This window comes from Rhipicephalus microplus, chromosome 6 (genome assembly GCF_043290135.1).
Source record: "Rhipicephalus microplus isolate Deutch F79 chromosome 6, USDA_Rmic, whole genome shotgun sequence".
NCBI classification, from domain to species: Eukaryota; Metazoa; Arthropoda; class Arachnida; order Ixodida; family Ixodidae; genus Rhipicephalus; species Rhipicephalus microplus.
This window is the reverse complement of record NC_134705.1, coordinates 115,867,218-115,894,873: the sequence shown is the minus strand read 5'-3', so window position 1 is coordinate 115,894,873 and position 27,656 is coordinate 115,867,218.

Genomic DNA, 27,656 nt, shown 5'->3' with positions numbered 1-27,656 from the left:
ATCTGCAAAGGATACCAACACGCTCGTAACACGACGGTGGCGTTGGTGGTAGAATGCATTTTATTACACAAAACGTACCAGAGAGTTACGAAGGACTGAATAATGAGTGGGGTGAAGCATGAAAGGGTTTCATCGCATCAGTAAACCGTGAATCTTCCGTCCATCTGTCCATCCGGCTGTGTGTCTGTCTGTTTACGATAACATACACGGACAGACAGACGCAGTGGCTGCGACAACGGAGGAAGTATTGAGCTGCAGCGTATGTGCATAAGGCCCGCTGCGACGCCATGTTCTCAAAGTAACCGGATACTAAAAAGGCGCGAAGTGTTTACGTTTCAATCCACTCCATGCCACTTCGCAGCCATTTCAATCCACCCGTTTCATTTCAGGCGGTCTTTTCGACCGTTCATAAGCTTTCGTTTGAAAAACTAACGAAAATAGACACGTGCCACTTTGGTTCACGTGACATATAACGCCATGGCATTTGTCACGGCTCAAATAAGCCAATCGCGTGCCACTCAATGGAACCGAGCGCCCCCGTCTGAATTGAACTCACGTGACATAGAACGTCACGGCATTCTCCACGGCTCACATGAGCCAAACACGTGAGCCAAACAGAATGCATCCGTCTGAATTTGGAATGTGTATAAAATTGCATCACAAGCGGCACGGGGGTAACACCGACGCGACGCGTGCCAAGGAAGCCGAGCGCAAGCGTGTTTACCACGCGCACGACTCTGATTCGCCCATGCCCAACAATCCGCTACGTACGGCGACTATCCAAGAGACCGAGAGAGGTACTCGTTTTCCGCGTACCCAGGCACAGCCCGCACAGCAGCCAACCAGAGAGTAGCGGTACAGCGCCATCTAGAATATCCTTACTCGACTGCAGTTTGTATGTACTTCTGTAATACAGCACCGTCTATTATACTGTTCGGTAGATACTTCCGTCTTCTCTTTCTTATCTCTTCTTCTCTCGGTAATGTGAACTCACGGCGACGATAGATTAAGAAGAGCTTTGCCTCTAGAAAAACTATCTAGTGGGAGCATATATTGGTCGTGTTTTGTTTGGCACTTTAATACCTTACGCATACATATTGATGTGCGGGCATGCTGTGAGTAATTATAACTGGTAACTGTAATCTGAAAGCAGGAAGCAGTCATTCGGCGATCCACTTTAAAAGGTACTCTGCTGCATGGATTATCAGTATACAATTTCTCCCAGTCGCATGAACCTACCTTTCCTCAAAGTAGATTCTCGTTTACAATTGTGTAAACTCGCAGCCTCACAACAACTTAAACAGCATCAGCAAATCCACGAGGCAGCATCTTCTGTCAAATATGTTTCTTTCTCTTGTTCGGAAACCTAAGCAGTCTTAACGGAATGACCTAAAGCAATCGGTACTCTTCTGTAAAACCGCGGCATGGTTTGCGTCACAAGTTGCAAACAGTCTTTTTGGGTAAAGCCTGAATACATCAAAATAACACGCGTGCAACATTATGGTAGATTGACGTGCATAAAAGAGAAGACAACAGAATAGAAGCCCACTGGACGCATGCCTGTATTTTGTAGTCACGTACCTAGCGCATTTCTTTATTATTTGTCTTATCCATTACTCCCCTAACACACGCTTCTGGAGACCTAAAACCGCCCGAAAACATACGTTCCAATTACACGGTATTAGTATTCTGGTATTGCAGTAGCACGGCAAACTTAAAATGTATACGTACAAGTGAAAAGATCCTAATGTTCCAGTTTGGTTTTGTTGTGATCATGTTTAACGAAACACGTTTAAACTAATAGATGTGGTACACCTGTCTTTTTAGCATTAAGTAAAATGAATGAGAAATTGTAATAAAAATGAATTTTCTTGTCAGATCTGAGTATTACACAAAACATACACCATCAATTTCTTGGATGGCACCTTTCGCACAAATAAAACTGTGGGAAGTTGCCAAGAAACGCTAGCGACAACGGTAGACCTCGAGCCTCGAGCTAGTCTTACGTAGACCGACTTCAGTGGACAGTGCTTACCCATTTGAACGCCTGCATCATAGGAATAGGTTTGTAACGTTTATAAAATTCGACACCCAAATGGGTTGGACGATGGAACCAAACAGATTTCTAGAGTATTCTGTCATGACCAGCCAGACTTATTCAGCACACCTCCACCCCTTCAGTCTCTTTTACGAAATATGGCATATATATATATATATATATATATATATATATATATATATATATATATATATATATATATATATATATATTATATATATATATATATATATATATATATATATATATATATATATATATATATATATATATATATATATATATATATATATATATATATATATATGCCATAATTTTTTTCCCAACCGGAAAAAAAAAATCCGCGTGTTGATGGAACTGCATTAAGAGGCCTGGGGTGCGGCCTCACCGGCAACCACCGCCGGGAACGCAGTGCCTCACCAGAGAAGAATTGGCCACCCTAGTGCAGTATCTGGCAACTACCTCCCACATGCATATGTCCAATAACTCACGGCCCTCAGTTCCCAGCAGCTGCGAAGCAACTGACCATGGCGGCGGTCAGATCTGCAACGCAGCAGAGGGTGCTAAGAATCTCTGGACTACAGGCCGCCTTTGGAACCTGAACTTGGCTACGTTTAACGCTAGAACCTTATCTAGTGAGGGAAGTCTAGCTGTACTATTCGAGGAGCTAGAAGGTGTTAAATGGGATATATTAGGGCTCAGTGAGGTTAGGAGGACAGATGAGGCCTATACTGTGCTACAGAATGGGCATGTCCTTCGCTATCGGGGCTTGGAAGACAGAAGAGAACTGGGAGGGGGGTTCCTAATTCACAGAAACATAGCTGGCAACATAGAGGAATACTATAGCATTAATGAAGGGGTGGTAGGTATTGTAAATAAACTGAATAAAAGATACAAGATGAAGGTAGTACAGGCTTACGCGCCTACATCCAGCCATGATGACGCTTCAGTTGAAAGCTTCTATGAAGACGTGGAATCGGCAATGAGTAAGGTAAAAACACAGTATACTATAGTGATGGGCGACTTTAATGCAAAGGTAGGGAAGAAGCAGGCTGGAGACCAGGCAGTAGGAGATTATGCCATCGGCACTAGAAACGCCAGAGGAGAGCTACTAGTAGAACTCGCAGAACGCAATAATTAGGGGATTTTGAATACTTTCTACCGAAAACGAGAAACCCGCAAGTTGACATGGAGGAGCCCTAATGGCGAAAATAAGAACGAAATAGACTTTAAAATGACTGCACACCCAGGAATCGTGCAGGATGTGGAAGTGGTTGGCAAGGTACGATGCAGTGACCATAGAATGGTACGGTCTCGAATTCACCTAGACATGAAGAAGGATCGACAGAAACTGATACGCAAGAAGCTAATCAATGAGCTATCACTGAGAGGGAAAGTACAGGAATTCGAAATGTCGCTGCAGAACAGGTACTCGGCTCTTAGTGAGGAAACCAACCGTAGCGTAGATACAATGAATGAAAATCTAACGAGTATCATTACGGAGTGTGCAGTGAAAGTTGGAGGCAGGCTAGTTAGACAGGACACTGGCAAGCTTTCCCAGGAAACGAAGAACCTAATTAAGAAGCGTCAAAGCATGAAAGTGTCAAGTACAACAGACAAAATATAACTGGCAGAGCTTTCGAAGTTGATTAATAGGCGTAAAGTATGCGATGTAAGAAGGTATAACATGGAGAAAATTGAACACGCTCTGAAAAACGGAGGAAGCGTCAAAGCAGTGAGGAGGAAACTTGGGATAGGCAAAAGTCGTATGTATGCACTAAGGAACAAAGAAGGCAAAATAACTACCAATATGAATAGGATCGTTAAAATAGCAGAGGAGTTTTACAGAGATCTGTTCAGTAGCCGAGACAACCACGACCTTAATACTATAAGAACTAGCAGTAACCCAGATGACACCCCACCAGTAATAATAGAAGAAGTCAGAAAAGCTTTGGAAAGCATGCAAAGAGGCAAAGCTGCGGGTGAGGATCAGTTAACATCAGATCTGCTGAAAGATGGAGGACAGATTGTGTTAGAAAAACTAGCCACCCTGTTTACGAGGTGTCTCCTGACGGGAAGGGTACCAGAGTCTTGGAAGAACGCTAACATCATCTTAATACTTAAGAAAGGAGATGACAAGAACTTCAAGAATTACAGGCCGATCAGCTTGCTCTCTGTAGTATACAAGCTATTTACAAAGGTAATTGCTAACAGAGTAAAGAAAACATTAGAATTCAATCAGCCAAAGGAACAAGCAGGATTTCGAACAGGCTACTCAACAATTGACCACATTCATACTATCAATAAGGTAATAGAGAAATGCTCAGAGTATAACCAACCACTATACATAGCCTTCATAGATTACGAGAAGGCGTTTGATTCAGTAGAAATATCAGCCGTCATGCAGACACTGTGGAATCAGGGCGTAGATGAAATATATATAAACAGCTTGGAAAAAATATACAGGGGATCAACTGCTACCATAGTGCTTCATAAAGAAAGCAACAGAATACCAATCAAGAAGAATGTAAGGCAGGGGGACACAATCTCCCCAATGCTATTTACCGCGTGCTTACAGGAGGTTTTCAGAAGCCTAGAATGAAAACAGTTAAAGGTAAGAGTTAATGGAGAATACCTTAGTAACCTGTGCTTCGCCGATGACATTTCATTGCTGAGTAACTCAGGGGACGAATTGCAACTCATGATTACGGAGTTAAACAAGGAGAGCAGAAAGGTGGGTCTTAAAATTAATCTGCAGAAAACTAAAGTAATGTACAATAACCTCGGAAAAGAGCAGCGCTTAGAGATAGGTAATAGTGCACTTGAAGTTGTAAAAGACTATGTCTACTTAGGGCAGGTACTAACCGCAGAGCCTAACCACGAGATTGAAGTAACTAGAAGAATAAGAATGGGGTGGAGTACATTCGGGAAGCACTCTCAAATTATGACAGGTAGATTGCCACTATCCCTCAAGAGGAAGGTATATAACAGCTGTATCTTGCCGGTACTTAGCTACGGAGCAGAAACCTGGAGACTTACAAAGAGGGTTCAGCTTAAATTGAGGACGAAGCAGCGAGCAACGGAAAGAAAAATGGTAAGTGTAACCTCAAGAGACAAGAAGAGAGCAGAGTGGATTAGGGGACAAACGGGGGTTAAGGATATCATAGTTGAAATAAAGAAGAGGAAATGGACTTGGGCCGGGCATGTAGCGCGTAGACAGGATAACCGCTGGTCATTAAGGGTAACTAACTGGATTCCAAGAGAAGGGAAGCGGGTTAGGGGGAGACAGAAGGTTAGGTGGGCAGATGAGATCAAGAAGTTTGCGGGTATAAATTGGCAGCAGCAAGCACAGGGCCGGGTGAACTGGCGGAACATGGGAGAGGCCTTTGTCCTGCAGTGGACGTAGTCAGGCTGATGATATATATATATAAATATATATATATATATATATATATATATATATATATATATATATATATATATATATATATATATATATATATATATGGGAAAGAAGTGTATATCTAAGGGCTCGTTTTGTCGTGTTTTGACACAATATAATTAAATCTTACGTATATTATTGCCAAGGAATGTATAGGGGAAGTCATTAGAACCAATGTAATGTAAATAGGAAAAAAAAAGAGGGTGAAAATTAACCTAAATAACTTAAATCGTGAGTTTGAGTTTGAGTTTAGTTTATTTACCACGTACAGGTGTATAGTAAGTGGCTGGGACAGAAAAAAAAAGCTGTATATAAGAGCTTGACAAAGCCCCATATCCCCCTGGAAACTGTGGCAACAAAAACGTCAAAATCAAATAAACATAGGACAGTTTAAACCAGCAATGCATATGCTTTGCATCAGAACAAAAAATCTAAACAAACTATACTAACCAAAAACGCACATGCTATACATCGAAAGAAAGAAGTAATCAAACAGAAAATAATACTACACACCAATTAATAAAGCATATTTATATTAAAAATACTAGAGCGGATAGGAACATTTTCATAATTAAATTCTAATTTATTTAGTATATTCGGTAAGCAATAACTAAATGTCTGAAAGCCATGATTTGTGCGCGGTCTCGGCACATGCCAATATTCAGAGTTTCGGTTTAGACACGTTGAAGGATTTATTTGCAAGTTAGCTAAAGTACGTATATAGCCTCGACCTTTTATGGTATCAGATTTAAAAGAGCTGCTAAAGAATATCCGTAGAGCAGGTTTAATTTGATTATTTTGTATTTAGCAAATAATTGTGAAGTATGGGCATTAAAAAGGAGGTTAGCAACAGATCGTAGCGCCTTTTTTGTGTTCCATTACCCCAAATTAGGTTGCAGTAACTCAGATGTGATGTAAACAGCGCATTAAACATCAGACGTTTTTGAAGAACTGGCAATAAACCCTGACATTTGCTTAAGACACCCAAGACTTTGCAAAGCATATTTTGAAGCTTCGCATGATTTATTATTTTTTAATACTTCAAAAATAATTAATCATAGCGGCTATCGCCACAGCCGCTTTATTGGGTTTATATGTGAATTTAAATGTGAGAGTGTTATATATATATGTATATATATATATATAGAGAGAGAGAGATAGATAGATAGATAGATAGATAGATAGATAGATAGAAACGCACAAAACGTCTGCAGTATGCAGAGAAATGCTCCCGACTTCCCAGAAGACCAACGCCATTGCCGCTAAGCTACTGTATTCGTTCTTCAAGATTAGGACGAAACAAAAAGCTTCCTTTGAAGACAGCGAGAAAGAGTGCATGAACTTAAGGTAACAGTAGGATGAGTTGGTTAATAGAGATTTGTGATAAACGACCTTGGGCATGCAAGTGCTTACACCATTATATGATGTATTTACAGAAATACATATGACATAGCTGGCATAAATACGGAATTAAACGACTGAACAATTATGCCCCACGTTGCCGCACAACGCATGTTCGATTTCTATATGTAGAGCGTCGAGTTTGGGCACTCGTTTCCCTCGTAATTGTTGTCAACAGGGCCTTATTAAGTGTGAGGCCCACGGGATGGCTTTATGCTCTCCCATAGTAGAGTACCTAGTACTCTAAATTGTTACCCACTTTTTCTAAGCACAACAGACAGGTATTTCGGTTCAACGTCTCTTTCCCATATTGTGCGCTTTTTCAGCTGTGTTGGCCCGGCTCAGCTTAAGTTCCTGTGTTGACATGCTTTTCGTCTATTATCACGTACAGACCTCTGTTTATAAAGCATGCCGAGTTACTCGTTACCAGAGAGAGCCCGAAAAATAAAAGGGGGGGGGGACGTCTAAAGTGGGTCTAAATATGGTATTAAAATATATCGCCAAAATCATCGGGCTGTGCTTACACGCTGTTTTACATTCTGTGTGCACTGCAGTGGCTGTCCTGATCTGCTTCGCAAGCGCCGACGGGCCGACGACGGCTTCCCCGGTGGGCGGCCACCGTGGCACCACGCAATTGAAAATTCACAACACCTCGATGCCCATGTCTGGTAGTGCCAAACGCAATAACGATTTGAACCCTAACGTCCCTCAACGCGTGGCGGGACAGCACCGACAAGGTCGCAAGCCAAAGGATATACAAAAACAACAAGCTACCCTCACAAGAAGCCCAGCAATGTCTACTCCCGCAGCAATTGATCGCACAAGAAGCCCAACAATGCGAACTCGACCTGCCTCAACGATCCGATCGGAATGGGAGAAACGAGCTAGGCGGAAACATCGCCAATCTACGAGGAGGGCCACAACAGTGAGTACAAGATCGACGACCGTGGCCTTGAAGCGGAAGTCTAGCCCACGTACTACCGCGTCAACGCGCAAGAACGTGATCTCCTCCACGGAGCCTTCCACTACAAGGACAACCAAAACCACGCAAGCACCTTCGCCCGTCCCCCCTCCGGTTTCTCTACGCCCTAGCGTGCCTCCTCGAGGAATCGGCCGCTTTCGCGCATGCGATAAACCCTGCGTGTGCGCCTGCGAAAAGGCTGCTTGCGAACGGCTTGTCTGTTCAACTCTCGAGAAGTGCGACCAGGACGAATGCAGCCTTCGCTGCTGGGACGTGTGCTTCGATGAATGCGCAAAAACAGGCTTGAGGCCCTAATCAGTAAATTAAAAAAAATGCCAAGGGCGCACGACGTAAAATGTCCATTCACAAACATAAGACGTTATAATAAAGGTAATTAGTTTCATTTTTTTACATTTATTAGAAACCTTATTGTGCAGGCGTTTTCTACGAATAAAGTCCTACTCAAAGACAACGCAAACACACTGGTATATATATATATATATATATATATATATATATATATATATATATAAATATATATATATATATATATATATATGTATGTATATATATATATTTATATATATATGAAGAGTGGTTGAAAAGATAACTTTCCGTGTACAGTTATCTTTTCACCCACTTTTCTTTCTTCACACTCAAACTACAATTGGTCTAACAACTTCTTTTGTACATTCTTTGGCATTATCATGTGTGAGATCTCATCATTATTTTGTCAAAAACACGGAAAAACGTGCCCTTAAGTATACACTTCTTTCCGTTATATATATATATATATATATATATATATATTCAGGGTGTGAGAATATCCAAATTCTCGATTACGAATTCAATACGAATACATAGCTTCAAATACGAGTCGAATATCAAATAGTCAAGAGGTGTGCAATATTTCTCTATCAGTAATTTTTTACTCAATCATACATTTAGGTTGCACACAGTACAACTGTTATTAGAGTCAGTTATTGCACACAAAACATAAAAAACTATCACCACCAATACTTACCAGAAAGCATAAAACTAATAGGTGTGCATGTGACTGTGATGTTGGGTTCAATTCACATGAACAAATCTTCTGCATCTTTTTTATGTGGTAGCACCTAATTACAAAAAAAGAAAAGCTTTTGTACGTGCGTTTTGAGCTCGAAGGACATTGATTTTATCATTTTCTTTCAAATTTTGTCCCGGTTCTCATATACGTTTAAGTCACTAAGGAAAACAGGAGTACTTGAAGCATGTATCAACTACGCAGCAATACTCGTTATCTCGCTTGCTTCCGTTGCCCTTCTTGGGGAACACGGTCGCCATTCTTCGATCAAGAATGCCAAGTTCTTCTTTCCTCTTTTCTTCTCCGCCTGTTTTGCGAAATGTTTTTTTCACCTGTCATCTGCACCATGTGAATTTTAGGTTTAAAGAGAATAGTGATTTCAGCCGAATAATTTCGTATCATATAGTACCTATGATATATAAAGAATAATGGGCATATTCGTCATGACCAAACTAACCCGCACCATATGTTTCAAATTAAATAGTGCTTTCTATGCATTTTTTCTTCTTCAAGACAAGTAAAAAGAACTTTGAGTAGTACCAGAATTTTACTTTCAGCAGTATGCGAGTCATAGCGCTTGAAATATTTAGCATTTTAATATTTACTATACTTAGAGCATATAAGCCACCATAACTAGCTTTTAAGTCTAAAAAATTGAATTGGTTTGACAGTAATATTTTAACTTAAAGGGGCCGTGCGACACTTTTCAAGTAGCCATGGAATGTATTCAATAATGAAGCTTATTTTGATTCATGAATTAACCGCCACAAATACCTTCAGAATCTGTCCAGTACGCGCGGAATAGCAGAGGTTTCTCGCACGCTGCAAATGCATTCTGTTTTCTCATCCCAACGAGATCACTTGAAGCTAAACAGGGAGAGATGGCACGGCAAAAGGAAATACGTCACAAATGCTTTCACAGCTCTTGCAGTCATTTGCAGAGAGAAGAGAGCAATTTTTAGCCGACTTTTTGCGAATTTATTTTCAATCGCACGCCGCGCGCTGCGCTAAAATATTTGACTTGCGTGTTTCCAGTAGCCTCGACTGCCGATGGGCAGCGTTTCCTGACATTGCTCAAAAAGTGTTGCAGGGCCCCTTTAAATTTGAAGACGAGCTTTGCGGCACAACGGATTTCTCTTGGAAAGATGCTTTCACGGTTGAGCACTATCGCACTGCAGTGAAGCCAATGTTACAAACAGTACGTTCGAGTTAATATGCATTTGTTAGTTTCTTGCGAATACTTCGAAATTTTCAATAACTTAAATGGGAACCAAAGCGACTACCAACAGAAGCAAATATATATATATGTATATAATATATACATATAAATATAAATATATATAGATATAAATATATATTTATATATATATATATTTATATATATATTTTTATTTATATATATATATATATATATATATATATATATATATATATATATATATATATATATATAAATATATATATATATATATATATATATATAACGTTTAAGGAGAGAAACACGTGGGCCTTTCCTGGCGTACTGTATGGTACACTATTTATTTTGTTCAATCGCTTCAATATTTTTACTATAATATCACGTGTTCGTTTCATTTCTTGGTTCTCTACAACAAAGCATATGGAAGGCTGGTATTACAGTCCTGTCAAACGGGCTACGTTCGCGTGATTTCCAACTGCATGTTGAACCCATTCACAGACCCCTGCATCTTCTAGTACTGATCCGTTCGCTGTAATAAACATTTACCTTGGTAGAAACATTGAAGCCATTTGTCCCCGTTGATATTCGCAGCCTTGATGGCAGTGTCGAAAGAACAGTATTGTGCATTCTAAATAATGAATATGCCTTTATTTCAGCTGCCTTCACTTTTTGTAAAAATAACAAAATTTTCACGCAAAAATTTACATGACAGCTGACTATACGATTAAGGACAACTTTCGTTGTGTCATGGTCTGGTGATATGAAGCAACTTCCGCGTGCTACTTGTTATAATAAGTGTGCTGGGGTTACCTTTGAAAAAGCGAGTACTGTTGATGCCGAGGAATACTTAACGTACGTCCCTCTGTCACTAGGACACAAGCCATCTGAACTTACAATATTCAAGGGTTTTCGGCATATAAAAATTCCTTAAGCTGCGGTTGGGACTTTTATCTGTTCATTTTTCACGATTTTGCACTTTGTCCATGTTATATTGAACCTTCAGAACGGCCCAATCAGAGGACTTGGCTGTTGTTCAGTGTCGTCAGGTCTTCACTCTTCAGTGTTCAGTCTAGCAAGTTTTACCTTATGTAACAGGTGCGTAGTGGCTTGCTACTTTAGAGTCTAAAAGTTTAGTGATCTCAAAAACATATTTGGTCTCGTCGAGCATGCAAATGCGACTTTTGTTTCATTAGCTAGGCATGTTGAAAGCTTTGCGTTTCCAACTCTGTCATTACCTTGTCTCAGTATGTAGACCATGTATTCTGGATGTAGAGCACGTGAATGAAAGAGTGTTGGTGCGTTTTACTAAAGTTTACTACTGCATCGTTGTTGTTTTATTGTGGTTTCATGGAAAAATTTGCGCAGTGCATGCCATTGTGTAACGAAAGCATAATTCGCACTGGGAGGTTAACAAACTAAGACAGCAAGTTTAATTTAGCGCTTGCAACGTGGCGTCGAGTTTGTTAGGAGGAATGAACCGATGCTTTGAACATCACCTTTATATAGGGCTTGTGGCTTGTGTCGCATTAGTCTCAACAAAAAATGACTTTTTTTAGGATGTTATAAGGCTTTGTCCGCTGTCGAATAAATATACCTTACTATAAAAAAACTACATTCACTGTCCAGCTCTATGCTCCTTAGTGTAGAGTGTCCCCGTTTTTTACACTAGTTATTTTTGTTCTTCCTCTCCAGTTTCTGTCACCAGAACCCTAACCATGTTCTTATTTATATAACGTCTGTGTGCAACTTTCACTGATATTTCCAAAATTTAAGCCATATAAACTGCTGCACAAACGTACACCGATGATACCTAAACAGCTTCCCTCTTGAAGCACCACCTGTGAGCCTTCGCACTGATTAGATGCTAATTTCAGGTAAGCTAAAACTTCTTAGCTACCACAAAAATGTTAAGTGATGCTACTGAAGGTAGCGCTGTTTGTGTAAAGTGCTCGGAAAGTGCTTCATGCACCTCAGATATTGGTATTAGTGAGCACATACTTATTGTTCCTATCATTTCAACAGAGTGGCACTGCTCTTGCCGGAGCAACAGGGTCCCACGTATTGCGTGGTCATTTCAGCCACGCGTTTTTAAACAAACATATACTATGTCAGTCAAGTCAAAGAGAGACATATTATGGATGCCCTTGTTTCACGTTTGGTTCATTCTTCTTCGTTCAAAGCTTTTACTAAAAAGCGAAATGATTCCTGCACTGTCAACCGCGCATAAAGCAGTCTGACTAGTGCCTTCTACACAAGCACGATGTGTACACTGAAACGTGATATCAAATAAGGCAGCCGAACACACGAGGAAATATTACACCTGCTTATTTCAATGACACCACAAAGCCTTGTCAGGTTGATGCTTGCTTGGCACATGACTGTTTCAAGCACGAGGCTCACTTTCTGAATGTTTGACGTGAGTACTGAGCCATTCATACGAACTTTTTCACCAAAACGCGAACACACACAAAAAAAAACAGCACGTGCTCTGTACAATATTTATCTTCAACTTCATTATTCGCGTTTTCTCGTGCGCTCGTAGTATTCGTGTGTTCCGGCTAACTCGTTGTTTTGAGACTCATCGAGTCATCAAATTGAAGAAGCTTGCGAAGCCAACAAGAGACCGAACCTATCTTGAGGGGTCAACAGAGTGGCACTGCTCTTGCCGGAGCAACAGGGTCCCACGTATTGCGTTGTCATTCAGGCAGCTATATTAAGCTAGAACATTCCGCTGATTTAGTCAGTGTTCCTCTAAGTATCAAGATTTTCCTATGATGTAAGTTTTTATCATGCATACGAGGACTTTAGTGCAGTTAAGCGTCCTTGCAATGAACATCGCAGGTGAGTGGTAGCATAACCGATATCTCTTTTAAATGCGAAGCATTTCTTAGCGAACTTCGGCGACTTCGAGCGTATCTATCTATCTATCTATCTATCTATCTATCTATCTATCTATCTATCTATCTATCTATCTATCTATCTATCTATCTATCCGCGCCTATGACTTTTAGCTCTCCTGGCCGTTTCGGTTATGGTATCGATACCAAATTTGGTATGACATAGCATGAATGTATGAAAAATGTATTTCACTAGCCATAACATGAACATTATCACATGTATGTCATGAATGTCATGACTTACAATTGATGGCTCTGCAGCTCTTGCGGTCGTTTCATTCACATGGCATGTTGCAAAATTGGTATGGTATGGCATGATTGCATGGCGAACACAAGCGACCGACCCTAGCAAGAAAAACATGACATGCGTGTTATGTCACAACATGACTACATGCCACGCTCATGATGCGCTCGCGGCCGTTTCGCTAAAGTCAAATATACCAAATTCGGCATTACATTACGTGATTGGATAACGAAGGTATGTGACTGGTGCAAACATGATAATCATAAGATGCGTGTCATGTGAGAACATGACTACATGCCTTAGTCAAGGCTCCAATACATTTCGACGTGAAGCGGTGCGCGTGCTCCCCAGCGTTCAGTTCGCCCCGCCATGCCAGGTGCCTGTCCTGCCATATACTCGCAGGCGCGCGCCGCACTGCATTGCTTTGACGCATGCGCGTCTCAGCACGTCCGGCATTCCTCCATCACGAAAAGAGAGAGACGCAGTGTTGTCTGGGTAACGCATCAGCGCGAAATGCAGCATGTCGCATTTCACGCCGGTTGCCGTCGCGTTGAGCCGACGAACGCTGGTCACGCCGGTCATGTCTGGCGTCACGCTACTGAGTTCTCCCGTTTTGCTAACGTAGCATCGCTGTGCCCAGCATTCACGCGCGTCAATGCTACATTGAAGTAACTTGGGCCCTTCATGATGCGCTCGCGACCGTTTAGCTAGCTCCGCATATACCGAATTCGTGTTACATGACGTCAATAGATGCCGAAAGCATATGACTGATGCTAACATAATAATCCTGACACGCGATCATGGAAGACCATGGCAACATACCACGCTCACAGCGTGCTCGCCGGCGTTTCGCTAGCTCCACATATACTAAATTTGGTATCATGTGACGTGAATAGATGGCGAAGGTAAACGACACATTCAAACAAGATAATCATGACACGGGAGTCATATACGGTATCATTTACCTCAACCTCGTAACGTTGTGCTGATTTTAAAGTGAAATATCAGCATTTCACATTCGTGCTTCGCATATATGATCGATTCCCACTGTGGGTGGGATCAGCCAATTTTTTGCACATTTGATAATCTTTGTCACTGCATTGAACAGTTATTTTTGGAGTAATTTGCACTCGCGCCACCAAATTATTTATTGAAAACTTGCAAATAACTTGTTCAACTAGAGTATTTATTTACGTTTTTCGTCCGTGATTTTCATACAGTACACAGCCGCACTGACCAGCGTGCATGCTGAGAGGGGTTGTTGCCGTCAATCGCAATCTTAAGAGAGGAAGAAGTCGGGCGACAAACGATTTTATTGGTAGGCTCTTTGTAGAAGTCTTATGATACAAATTTTGCCACGTATGGAAAACTTATATTCGTGCAAGTCAACGGTAACTTACAATATATCCAATTTACAACCCTGTAACTGCTTAAACCGACTCGGCAAATCAGTGATGACGCAATCGCAGTCATATATGACATAGGTAAGCATCAGTCGGCAAACTCAATCACGAATCGACTCGCTCACATTCACGTCCCGCCATGGTGGTCTAGTGGCTAAGATATTCGGCTGCCGACCCGCCGGTCGCGGTATTGATTCCCGACTGCGGCGGCTGCATTTCCGGTGGAGGCGGAAATGTTGTAGGCCCGTGTGCTCACATTCATCATCATCATCATCATCATCAGCCTGACTACATCCACTGCAGGACAAAGACCTCTCCCATGTTCCGCCAGTTAACCCGGTCATGTGCTTGCTGCTGCCAATTTATACCCGCAAACTTCTTAATCTCATCTGCCCGCCTAACCTTCTGTCTCCCCCTAACAAGCTTTCCTTCCCTGGGGATCCAGTTAGTAACCCTTAACGACCAGCGGTTATCCTGTCAACGCGCTACATGCCCGGCCCATGTCCATTTCTTCTTCTTAATTTCAGCTATGATATCCTTAACCCCCGTTTGTTCCCTAATCCACTCTGCTCTCTTCTTGTCTCTTATGGTTACACCTACCATTTTTCTTTCCATTACTCGCTGCGTCGTCCTCAATTTAAGCTGAACCCTCTTTGTAAGTCTCCAGGTTTCTGCTCCATAGCTAAGTACCGGCAAGATACAGCTGTTATATACCTTTCTCTTGAGGGATAGTGGCAATCTACCTGTCATAATTAGAGAGTGCTTGCCAAATGTGCTCCACCCCATTCTTATTCTTCTAGTTACTTCAATCTCGTGGTTCGGCTCCGCGGTTATTACCTGCCCTTAGTAGACATAGCCTTTTACAACTTGAAGTGCACAATTACCTATCTCGAAGGACTGCTCTTTTCCGAGGTTGTTGTTCATTACTTTCGTTTTCTGCAGATTCATTTTAAGACCTACCTTTCTGCTCTCCTTGTCTAACTCCGTAATCATGAGTTGCAATTCGTACCCTGAGTTGCTCAGCAATGCAATGTCATCGGCGAAGTGCAGGTTAATAAGGTACTCTTCATTAACGTTTATTTCTAACTGTTCCCATTCTAGGCTTCTGAAAACCTCCTGTAAGCACGCGGTAAATAGCATTGTGGAGATTGTGTCCCCCTGCCTTACACCCTTCTTGATTGGTATTCTGTTGCTTTCTTTATGAAGCACTATGGTAGCAGTTGATCCCCTGTAGATTTCTTCCAGGATGTTTCTATATACTTCATCGACGCCCTTATTCCGCAGTGTCTGCATGATGGCTGATACTTCTACTGAATCAAAAAAGCAGCGATGGCGTAGTATTTAGAGCAGCCGCCTCGCATGCAAAAGGTCCGTGGTTCAAATCCCAGTGCCGCGCAGTTCCCAACCGGATAAAAAAAAATCCGCGTGGTGATGGAACTGCATTACGAGGCCTGGGGTGCGGCCTCACCGGTAACCACTGCCGGGAACGCACTCCCTCACCAGAGAAGAATTGGCCACCCTGGTGCAGTATCTGGCCACTAACTCCCACATTCATACGTCAAATAGCTCAGATTGAGGCGGACGTTAAACAAACACAGGTGGTCGAAATTTCCGGAGCCCTCCGCTACGGCGTCTCTTATATTCGTATAGTGGTTTTGGGTCGTTAAACCCCACATATCAATCAATTATTCATTTTCACTCAGACCCAGGTCGAGCGATGAAACAGCATCTTTTACGGAACCACTGTTTTGAAAATAATAGTGTGCAATAGTAACGATGAAAACCAACTATTGACGACAGCACATTTCCTTCCTTATTTTGACTAAAATTCTTTGCGAATGATTTATGGGTTTACTCCGAAACGATAAAGATCTAGTTGTGTGTTACGACACGAATTCCACAAAAAAAGGTGCTTGTCTAAGCGAAGAGACGCTGCTGGGATGCCGATGAGTGCAGACGCGTGCGCATCGAGCTCCGTATGTTCTTGTCTTTTCTGTATGGTTCAACCCTTGAATCGTCCAGAAATTGCCACAGACGTGTAGGGGAGATGCTCCGGTATCGGTGGACTCCAGTTTCACTGAAATCGGACCATTTTTCTTGTTTTTACGGCCACTTCTTCTCTCGCCCATGTGGAGCCTTCGCTACCTCTAGCGTCCAGTAGAGGAGCGGCGGCGACGACGCCGGGAGACGCTCGCCCGAAGACGACAACCACGGCGTTGCCGCGGTTGCTGATGGCGATGGACTCGACTGGGGAGTCGCAAACAGCGTCCGTACGACAATCCGAACCAGGTTTGGGTGAAGAAGTCATGGACTTTGCCGCGCAAAACCGGGATGAAGCAGCACTGCCTGGGAACTGCAACGCGGCGTCCACGCACGCCGCCGCAGATTTTTCCGCCCCAACGGAGACCGACCGCACAGAGGAGGGATGGCGAATATCCTATTCGCTCAGAGCGAAGAAGAAACAGGCGAAGGAGCGGAAATTTCAACAAGGAGGGGACTTCTCCGCAGGCAGCAGACCTACGACGGACAACCAGCCAAAGCGCCGGGGTTGACCTACAAGACGGAGGCCCCCAGCACTACCCAAGGACGATCTGAAAGTAGTCTTCCGACCTCACCAGGGACTGCCTCTGAAGAATGTGAACACCCAAGCGATCTCCGACGCTATAGTGGAGGCTTGCCAAGGAAAAGTCAGGTGGGATCAGTTTATTCTCCGCATCCGACCGGGGTCCAACATTGCGCTAGCGTCGACTCCAGACACGACCGTCGCGATGGCGATGAGAGGCGTCACGTCTTTGAATATCAACGGAAGACCACACCCGGTCAACGTCTACGTTACGGCAGGTGAAGGAACCAAAAAAGGTGTTATTCACGGTATAGAGCCGCACACCGTGTCTGAGACCATCAAAGCGAGCATCCGTTTTCGCACCCAGAGCGTGACGCTGGTCGACGCTCGGATGTTGGAAGACTCTCAGAGTGCCGTCTTGACTTTCTTCGGGGACATTCTACCAAGATATGTTTACTACAGAGGAGGTGAGAAGGAGTGTATTCCTTTTCGTAACACCGTCCTATTCTGCCGAGCGTGTGGGGCGGTTGGCCACCGCACCGACGTGTGTCCGCAGCCAGACTCACCCGTGTGCCATACCTGTGGAATGCGCAACCCCGAAGTAAACCATAATTGCACTCCGACATGCGCAATTTGCACGGGAAACCATATCACTGGAGACCGCAGTTGTCTGAAACGCCTCAAGCCTATTCGCAAGCAAGCAGCGAAACCACCCAAAAAACCACTCAAGCCAGCCCCTCGCTGGTTTCAGTCGGAGGAAGAGGAATCAGAATGGAAGTACGGACGAGGCGGGACCCGAAAGAGCCGTTCTAAAACCCTCACGCCGTCGAAAAACCGTGCCGTGGAGACAGGACAACCAGGACAGCGGCATCCAAAGTCGACTTCGACGCCGAGAGCAATCTCCCAGGACAATCCGAACGCGCAAGCCCTTCCGAGAAGCAAGCCACCGGGGGCGTGTCCTGCACATAGCAACCCACAGGCGGACGCGGTAAGCTATGCGCAAGCCGTATCTCCCACTACCAAACATAAACCCGTTACACCAACGATCACAGAACACCCAGAATACAAGCGGGTGGTAGCTGAAAACAGACAACTTAGAACAGAACTACAGGAGGTTAAGTCTCGAATGGCGCGCCTGGAGTCACTACTAAACCAGTCGAGCAACACACAAAGCCCGGCGAGCACACCTGTTTTCTCGCAGCCCGTTGCGCAGCCCGTGGAAACGCAACCACCACAAACACCGTCGATAGCGTTCCTAGTTCAACAAATTCAACTTGTTTTTGCCAAACTAGGCCAGATGGAACGCACCATAAGCGACTTGAGTCAGACGCAGAATCCTCGCAAGAGATCTTGTCAGAGCCCGGGTGCCCCCACCAGACAACCTAAAGAAAGTGGAATAACAGATTCCGAGAATACCAATCATGGCTAGACACCGTAACAATAAAAACACCGAGCAAACGGAAATATGGCAGTGGAACTGCTGCTCATTGAAAACAAAACTTGAAAATTTCAAACAATTTATTGGAGCATCTCCAATCCCTCCTGATATAATCTGCCTTCAGGAAGTAGGCAAACTTCAGATAAATCTGAGAGGGTACCTAAGACATGTTAACCCAAAGTACCCACAAGTGGCACATTTACCAAAAAAGATATCGCATTGAGTGTCAGCTACGTGAGCAATGAGGCAGTGCAACACCAGATAATAACAGTGTGGCCCAAAAAACGGGGAGAACCAAAAACAGTGGGAGTCAATATATATAGCCCACCTAAGGAGAGACGAGCCGACTTTGAGAACATTATAGCACATGCGATGGGTTTATTGAAAGAGAAAGACAGGTTAGTTATCATGGGGGATTTTAATGCGCCACACAGAAATTGAGGATATAAGCAGGACAGCCCTAAGGGCAAACTCCTTGTAGACCTTGTTGAACGGTATGATCTCTGCCAACTTACACAACCAGACCTACCGACACGGGTCGGGAATAGCTTAACAAAAGACACGTCACCGGACTTAACGTTTACAAATTCTGAAGGAAACGTCTCATGGGCGCACCTCGGAGAAAACTTGGGAAGCGACCACTACATTCTCGGAATAACTATTAATGCCGCCACGACAAGAAGAATGGAGAAAGCGACAATATCTGAATGGAACAAATTTAGGGAGAACGTAGGAGACCAAGGGGAAATAATAGATCTAGGTAACTGGGTGACACAGATAAAGGAGGCACACAGGAAAGTGACAAAAGAAATAGAAACAAGCGTGGAAATCCCAGCAGTCGACAAGCACCTGCTACATTTGTGGGACGCGCGGAGAAGCCTCACAAAGCGATGGCGGAAGCAAAAGCTTAATCGCAAATTGAAGATAAGGATAGCTCATTTGTCACAGGAAGCCAATGACTACGCACGTCAACTAAATAACAGTAACTGGAGGCAATTTAGTAACTCACTTAGAGGGACGTTAGGAACCAAAAAGACCTGGCACATACTGAGGAGTATGATCGATCCAGGGGCAACGAAAACAATGACGAACAGGGCTTTAAGAATTCTGGAGAATGAATTTAAAGGTAACGATGACGCACTTATCTACGAAGTCAAGAAATTATATGTCGGACAAGACGCATGTGAAGTGGTACATGGCAAATATACAGGAAAAGAACAACCAGAGTTAGACGCTCCCATAACATTCGAAGAGGTTTATGCGGCGGCCCAGTCTTTCAAAAAGAATACCGCCCCAGGACGAGACAAAATAACAAACTCTATGCTTAGAAATTTGAGTGATGCGGCCCTTCGACGAATGACGGATTTCTTTAATGAAAAGGTATGGGTAGATGGAGGAAACCTTCCAGTAGAATGGAAGGACTCAAACATCATGTTAATACCAAAACCAGGGAAACCAAGAGATATTAAGAACCTCCGACCAATCTCCCTTACCTCATGCTTGGGTAAGCTTTTTGAAAAAACAATATTGACTAGATTGACAGACTATGTAGAGAGAGAGGGTCTGCTACCGGTGAATATGTTCGGTTTCCGACCACATGTATCGGCCCAGGATGCTTTCCTGCTGTTGCAAAATGACGTCATGAATCCAAACAGAGGTTCAAGCGACGAATTCGTACTAGCACTAGATATCAAGAAAGCATTCGATACAATATCACACAAGATGATAATGGAAGGCCTCGAATCTATTAACTGCGCCAACGAATATATGAGTATGTCCGGTCATTTCTGACGAGCAGGAAAGCTACCATTTCTTTAGGCTCGATTACATCTGAAACCTTCGACTACCCAAATAGAGGCACCCCCCAGGGAGCCATGCTATCCCCGATACTATTTAATAACGGCCTGAGAAAGCTCGCACGTGAGCTGGAAAATATAAAAGGTCTAGGAGCAGCTCTTTACGCAGACGATGTCACCTTATGGACAAAGGGTGGCTCTTATGCGGACAAAGAAAACGCCCTCCAGGAGGCAGTAGATAAAATACAAGCTTCTGTGACAGCTGCAGCAATGCAATGCTCGCCGGAAAAAACTGAAATGGTTAGAATTAGGGCAAGATACGCATAGAAAAAGGACTTAATACCGGTAGCAGTACTGCTGGATGGGAGACAAATCAGGGAGGCAGATGTAATACGCGTGCTTGGCATGTGGATACAAGGAAATTCGGGAACGTCACACACACTACAAAGGGTACGGGGAACCACGGCAAATGTGGCCCGGATGATCAGGCGGATAGCAAATAGCGAAATGGGACTAGAGGAGAAAGAAACCATTGCACTCGTTCATGCATTTGTAATCAGCCGAGTTACGTACGCGCTACCGTACCAGACAATGACAAACCAGGAGACAAAGCAAATAAACACAATAATAAGGAAAGCATTCAAAGCAGCATTGGGGATTCCGGAAAATTCCAAAACCGAGCGGGTGGAAAAATTGGGCATATACAATACCTTTGAGGAGTATGCGAATGCGGTGCTTTTATTTCAAAAGCAAAGGCTCAATTCAAGCTATCATGGGAGAAGAATTCTGGAAAAGATGGGATATACATTGCGACCGTTATATTGTGACGAAAAAACGGTGCTCATAGATGCGGAAAAACGCACACATTTAACTGTAGCGCCTATTCCCAGAAATATGCATCCGACGTATCACGCAGGAAGGAGGAAAGCGAGAGCAGACACCTTACGCAAAGCATTTCAGAATAGCTCAGAAGCCGTCTTTACAGACGTAAGTAAAGCGAGCAGAGGGTCACATGTAGTGGCAATTGTAGCACAAAATCACACCACAATGGCGTCGGTTAAAACTTGTTTCACACGAGTGGCAGAGGCGGCAGCAATAGCCATAGCCATATCCAACGCAGAAATCAGGGGAGAATCAGTGGTTGTGCTCTCCGATTCACAGGCGGCATGCCTAATGTTTCTCCGAGGAACGCTACCTAAAATTGCGTATAAATTTTTAAATAAACCCATAACAGGAGACCATCACATTATATGGTGTCCTGCTCACGAAGGTTTGGAGGGGAACGTCGTGGCAGACCGTATAGCTCGAGGCATCACCAACCGAGCGACGGCAGGCCACGACGTTGAACCTCTTTCCAATTCGCGTGACATCCTCCTCCAACAAAGGAAGCAACGAAAGGAATATGGGCTTCCACATAAGGACTTGGATAGCCAGCAAAGCAGGGATTGGAGACGAATACAAACCAATAGCTTTCCCAATTTGTACCATCTAAGTAGAATATATCCCGCAAGATATAAAGACACCTGTCCGTGGTGTTCACAAGTACCAACACTCAGCCACATAACATGGGAGTGCACCCAGAGGCCCACACACATCGACAGCCCACACATCACGAAGCAACCACACATGTTTCACAGGCAGTGGGAGGCATGGCTTGCGGACGAGGACAAGCAGAGCCAAATAGCTTTGCTTGACCAGGTCCAGCGAGCCGCTCGTGCCAGCGGAGCCCTGGACTGAGGGCCCGACCAAACTGCCTGCATTTCAATTTTTTTTTCTCTCTGAATAAAGTTTCTTCCTCCTCCTCTAAGCGAAAGCAGTATTGTCTTTTCTTATCAGTAAGTGAACATCTCTGAACCACGTAAACTAAAAGAAGGTAGCTTGATACTGAATAAAACATTCGGCTTTACCTTTTGTCATGCGCCAGACAACAGTTTTCGTGATCGATTGCATGTCACATTTTACCCAAAAACAGAAATGTTTACTGCTAAAGCAGTCTTTTGCCGTTATGCAAAGATAGATGGATGCCAAACTTTCCTTAAAGTCTTGAGATGCACGACTCAACCCGATCGTCGCATCGTGGACCCTCTGGACAGCGCATAGTTAATCCCTGATATCGAGCTCTTGATTGCTGATAGCCACTTGTCTTCATTGGATATGTCTGTCCCTTGAAACGAGGGGCAACGCAAAAGCATGTGGTCTAGGCTAGTGAATTCGTTGCAGTGTTTGCAAGAATAGTTGCAGTGCCTACAAGAATCCCTGTTAACTTTCACTTGTGAGCTCCACAAAAGCGTGCAGTGGTTTGGTGCAATGCTATCAATGGTAAACACGGACAGATATCACTTATCGCTGCTAAGTGGGGATTGTTGAAGCAACCATGAATGACAGCGCTAGCTTAAGTGGCCAGACCACCTTACGTTGTGTCTACCATTTTAGACAAAACGTGACTCAAGTCACGTGCAATGCCACTACAAGCGACAAGCATTCGAGTCTTGTTCAGGTTGTCAAACGGTAGCTGATTATCTGCAAAATTCAAGCAGAAAATTTTGTTGGGCTAGTTGGTGCTTGCGACTAGATGAAATAAGCCACCAACGAGACGAACGCAACAAGTGACATGGACTAACGTCTTTTCGCATATAATTTTTAGATGCGAGGCACGTTAAGCTCGAGCCCTCAATTCAGTGTGTAGCATGACCACTCTTACTTGGCATGCGCACTTGCTCCCTTCCTCTCTCTCCACCTACTCTCCCTTTCTCCTTTCGCTTCGCAACTCCGATGCAGGTTGATGTTGTATTGCGATCATTGCGGTGTTCTCTCGACGATCTCCGCAGTTTTTTTTTCCTCGACCAGCGAACACACAAAAGTCATGGTTTCCTTTGTTGCTTTTCATTTCATACGTTTTGTCACGTTATACCGGCGACTGTGAAAGCCTTCGCCTTCTTGTGGTAAATATTCAATTAACGAATCACGCATATTCAGGCTCATTCAATATGAGGAGACTACATTCACCAACGCTCTTTTTTGAAAGCAATCATATTCCCCGGCATGAGTTTGTCAACTGACGTTCGTAACGTTTCTACGTGAATGTAGAGCGTGTTTCACAAAAGTTACAAGGATTCTTATTCAAGCAAGAAGTGGTAGTATATGTGTAAGAATAGCACAGGGCTGAATGTGCTCTGGTATTTGATGCTATACAATTCCTTCATTTGTCAGATTCTTGGATGGAACATGTGTTTTGTACTAAAGATCAATACACTAGTATAAAAATTACGAAAGTTATTCAAACCGCACCGCTTTTTCTCTTTCACATCAATCACAGATTAGAAGCCACAGCATCGTGTTCTCCGAATACATTATGTACGCGTGAAAATGTAGGAGATTATAGAGAATTATTTCTATACTTACCTTTAATTCATGGGGTAAATCTAGACAATAATATGGGCAACACCATCCTTGGATACATTGCATTCATCTAAATATGACTTGAAATAGGTGGGCTACGGCGGCTGCATTTCCGATGGAGGCGGAAATGTTGTAGGCCCGCTTGCTCAGATTTGGGTGCACGTTAAAGTACCCCAGGTGGTCAAAATTTTCGGAGCCCTCCACTACGGCGTCTCTCATAATCATATGGTGGTTTTGGGACGTTAAACCCCACATATCAACAATTGAAATAGGTGCATGTGGGTCTAATCTGAGAGGTTGGGGTAATCGGCATTTTTTCACCACGTATAATGGCCTGTATCAGAGAGTGGAATCCTGAAGTTAGCGTTCAACAGGGCAATGACAGCGTCGCTGAGACACTATACATCCTATGTTCAAGGTTGTCAGCACACTCAGAGTTTGGTAGGAAAAACAAAACATCGTAAAGCATTTATGTATTTTAAAGTGCGTTGACTTGAGCACATATAAAAACCTGCTGGAAAATAAAGCAGATCCATTCGCAGTCGGTCAATTTGTTGCGTCAAGATAAATTTGGGTGCTTTTTTGTGGTGGGTCTGTGTGTGACATTTTGAATTCTGTGTGCATTGCAGTGGCCATATTTCTCGGCTTCGGAAACGCTGACGGCGCGAGGCTGGCATCCTCCGCAGAGCACGCTATCGCCATTGTAGAATGAAAAATTTACAAAGCTTCGAGAAACGTGTCCACTGGTTCTACACGTAACAATTACCATGGTGCTCACGTCACCACACAAGTGACCGGTCAACCGGTCAATAACTTCGTAAACCAAAGTCGAACCAGCACCACGAAGGCACTCCAACAAGCAGCCCCGGGAAACAGACTCCCGCAACTAGTAAAGCGTCTACGAAGAAACGAGGTGGACAGAACAAGGGCAAGACTACACTCTCAAAAAAATTAGTAAAAAGGTAGCAACTGCAAACGAATAGGTAGTAACTGCAAACGAATAGGTAGTAACTGCAGCACTTACTACCTTTCTTTGAGCGTTACTACTATTTTGCTACCTGTTTACTACCTACTTTAGTATACAGTTACTAGCTGCTACCGTTACTAACATTTTGCGACCTGTTTACTACCTTCCTTAGTAAGCAGTTAGTAACTCAAATGAAAGAGGTAGTAACTGCAGCCGTTACTACCTTTATTGCCCCTTTGCTACCACTTTGCAACCCAGCTTTTTACTATCTAATCCAAAATAGTGTGTGAACGCGATTCTGATCATTTATGAGAGGAATCGTCTCATCGTATTATTAATAAACAGAAGAATGACGCGGAAGGTATACATAGATCAAGAAAATACATTTCTTTCTAAATTACTCAACCGAGATATGTAAACTTCATTTTGATACTGTCTAAACGGAGAAATACAAATTAGCAAACCATAATCAAGTGCTACACGTGCCTTAATAGACAATTACAACAAACTTAGTAAATTACAGCAAACATTAACAAGACCGGCAAATCAAAATAACCAGATTGTTACAACTAGCCTCGAAGACAGTCACAGTTATTCCATTGCGGCGTGTATCCAAATATCATCATTGTTTTGGCGCGTTCAACCCCCAAAACGATTATTACCTTTTAAACGCTGATATATTAGTCGTGTGAAGCATTCAAATGCACTGAGAATGAGTTCGGTACCTTGTTCCAACCACTGTACATAATGCCTTTTTGTGGCCATTTTAGAATAGATAAATATAACACATAATGTTTTATAAGTAAGGCTGACTAAAGGTCTTGTGCTACGTCGCCAAACACGTAATCAAGTAGTAGAATATAGTGCTATAGGTTTATATTTCTTATAATTCCTCCTGAAACGCAAGTGATCCTCTGTGTCAGACATGCCCCTGCGAAGCAGGGGCTATATACACCCCACGCTGACTTCTTACTGCATGTATACGTGAAAAATAGTGAACTTGTTGGGTCTATTTTCTTGGCACACCACTCTTCTTACCCGACTTTGTCTAGTAATAAGGCATTGATCAGCCAACATTAGCAGCGGAGAAATATGCTCAAAGTAATAAAATAGGTACCATCGGTTACTACTTTTTTGAAACCTCTAAAAGTTACAACCCATGGGTGGTAATGGCTAGGGTAGTAACAGTTACTAACTGCTGGTAGTAACAGCAGAGGTAGTAACTCTTACCGCCCTTGCCATTACTAACTGCGCTTACTACCAGGATTGTAACATATGTGACAAACCATTACTACCCCAACGTTAGCAGGTACTACCACCTTTTTTCTAAGAGTGTACAAAGAAGATGCCCCCAGCAAAAGACGTTCTGGAACTGAAGCCTTGCAACCAGCTAGCCTGCCTACAGCTGCGTCGACACCTCAAACTGCGATCTCCTCTACCACATCGTCCCCTATCACTGCGACAACTCGACGAATATCTTCACCGGTGACCACTGCTAGCCACACTGGCAAATCGACGGGAATAGCAAGTCGCTTTCGCACGTTCGACGAGCCCTGCATATGCAAGTGTGAGAAAGCGCTTTGCAATCGGAGCGAGTGTTCAATATTGTAGAAGGGTGACCAGGACCGATGCAGCGTTAAATGCTGGGACAAGTGCTTAGCGGAATGCGGAAAGACTCCTTCGAGGGAGTAAACATTTTATTTTTGAAAAACCCGAGGACATGCGACGCAACATTTTAACTCCAAAGGTTTTCAAGTTAGAATAAACGGATCTGCTCACTTTTTCAACTTCGGAAACATTTTCTTGTGCATACTGACTGAATCAAACACCTTTTTTGTTCCAATAGTCACCAAATAAAAAAAAAACACAACGAAAATAAGACGACACAACGCGTAAGGAAGTTGCGCCATTTCTCTTTTGTGCTCACATACTCCAAGAGTTCGCATCTTTCAGTTATCGCACAACGTCTTTCTTGAACTTCTAGGAAGCGCAACGAACGACACATGAAGAGAAAGATTCTGATTAGCGATTGTTCTTTTTCGCTAAAATGGGTGAGCACACAGTGCAGCTGCCATACAAAAACTTCTGAAGTGTTTTCTGTGAGAAGTGTTTGATTCCCCACCATAAAACACGGCCTTAGCTTTTAGTGTTTACTATCTATTTTTGTTCACATGAAACTAGCGAGGAGGGAAGACTGTTTGACTCAGACATCGAGCTGCAGACCCACGCACGTAACTGGTCTCAAGCATAGGCAGCTGACGTCTACGAGCAGCACGAAACAGGGTGGGATGCTGAGGGAAACGTCTCAATCGATATTGTGACTAAGCAAAAAAGCAGCTAGTGTGTTTACAGAAGCGTTCCAAATAAAGCAGTTTTTTTTTTCGTTCTTATCATTGTACTACGACTAACAAAACAAATAAAAATAGCCCTCTACGTAGATGACTGACGGCACATGAGCGTCAAAGAGGGCGTTTTAAATTATGGTTTATCTTGATATTCAGGATTCCTCGCTCGTTTGATAACATATTGAAAATTGGTACAAAATATACCACACTGGTCGTATAAACGTGAACGGCGTTTTTAAGTTCTAGCTTCAAAATAACTTCAAACTAATCATGAACGGGCTGATAAAGCGAAGAACCGTTTAGGAACTGGAAAAGCTTTCATAACTCTCGCGTGAGCTCTCCAGCCCGCTGAAAATGAGAGCCCTGCTCTGACACGAATGGCTCTCGGTTTACAAGTTTCCTATTTGTTAAGGCAGACCGTATGTTTCGCCTTTGTAAACTCTCCCTAAAAGAGTGACGAGAGCTGACGCACTTTTT